The sequence below is a fragment of the Populus euphratica genome, unplaced genomic scaffold (genome assembly GCF_000495115.2).
Source record: "Populus euphratica unplaced genomic scaffold, PopEup_1.0 scaffold825.1, whole genome shotgun sequence".
Classification (NCBI taxonomy): domain Eukaryota; kingdom Viridiplantae; phylum Streptophyta; class Magnoliopsida; order Malpighiales; family Salicaceae; genus Populus; species Populus euphratica.
The window spans coordinates 1,921-3,840 of NW_011500688.1; positions in this window are offsets into that span (position 1 = coordinate 1,921).

A 1,920-nucleotide genomic window follows, 5' to 3' on the forward strand; every position below is an offset into this window, starting at 1 on the left:
GTTTTACATCCAAGAACAGCTTAAACGCCCTCTATGGGTCAGGGATAGGCTTCCCATCCAGTTTTCTTAAAAACTAGCAAACATGGTCTTTTTTAGTCAGATTTCCAAGACTAAGTCGATCATGTTCTTTATGAAATAATGGCCATAAATCATGAATTGCACGATGCATATCTCCACTAGGATGCATCTCAAAAGTCAATAGAAGATTATCTAAAGACTCCTTACTTAGGTCATCCTTAATGAATTGTATTTTATCTTCACTATTTATAGATACCATTCCTATAGAACGACATTCTGCATTATAAGTCCATCTAGCACATCGATGACAAACTTTCAGTCATTTTGCACGACGTTTCTTTACAAAAGTGCTTTTACCTGTTCTAAGCATGTGTGAAATGAGGAGTTAGAGGACTCACCTGATAATCAGACCTTTGCTTCAATCAATCAGCGAATATCTTCATGAATTTCATGATTCATTAACAATCTCAATCTTGCACATCTAGCATGATAAATTTTTGTAATCGCATTCTAAGGCAAAACGGGAAAATACTTTTTCAATTTTTCAAGATTAGTGTCCATTTTCAAATGAGAATTGGAAGAAGACTCAAAGAATTGCACAAATATATACACAGATATCAATTATTATGGGAAACTGAAAGAACCAACTTAAGTCACGGAGTACCGTTGTCCGCCATTTCACCGGGGTGAGAGAAGCTAGCGAAAATCACTAAAAAAGAAACACAAAAACAATGTAAGAAAAACAAAATAATCAACCTTTATCCACAAGATCATTCAAACCAGTTGATTCATTTTCATTAGGAAAATTATCAAAGTAAGCTTTCAAACGATGTCCATTTTCCTTAAAAACATTGTCATTCATTGAATTCTCAATATCACAGGCCCTATAAGGATTGCTCCATCTTGATCTTAGCTCTTTAAGGAATGCATAGAGTTGAGAATTATAAAACAAAACTTTTTGACCAGTATCAACTTTTTGACAATTTTCGCAAGTTTTGCAAAATGCATGTGTGTCCTTGAACATAGTGGGCCAATAAAATCCATTTTGAAAGATTTTTGTAGTTGTCTTTTTTAACGAGAAATAACTTTCACATACTTTAGAATAACAAAGTTTAATGACACTACTTACCTCATTGTCGGGAATGAATCTTTGAAATATTTGATCAGGACAATATTTGAATAAGTTAGGATCATTACAATAAAAATTCTTCACTTCGTTCAAAAACTTTTCTTTGTCTTGGGTACTCCAATCAGCTGGAAAATCTCCTAAAGCAAGAAAATTGATATTTTTATCATACCAAGGCATTGGATTAAGAGAAAGTAAGGATTCGTTAGGAAAGTAATCATCGATTGGTGTGATGTCAGAAGTCGAATTTGTTGTCACTTTTGACAAAAGATCCGTATCAATATTTTTAGTGCGTTTTTCTTCTGTGATTTCTTCCTTAGAATAAATCATTTACAAATCGTCAGATTCATCAAACTCATTTTTACTTAAAGTAGATTCAAATTGATCATAAACTAATTCATTAGTATGATCTACTTCTTGTAAATCATTATCATCTCTAGGTTGCTTGCAAATGTTGAAAATATCCATCTCCAATGTCATGTTTCCAAATGATAGCTTCATCAGTCCATTCCTACAATTAATCAATGTGTTAGAAGTTGCAAGAAACGGACGTCCTAAAATAATAGGAAATGAATTACATGCTTCAACAGGTTCTATGTCGAAGACAACAAAATCCACAAGATAAATGAATTTATCAACTTGTACTAACACATCTTCGACTATTTCCCTAGCACTTTTACAGATCTATCAGCAAGTAAAAGAGTTATAGAAGTTGGTTCAACTTCCCTAGATTGAGACTCTGAAAAACTGAATATGAAAGTAAATTCACACTAGCT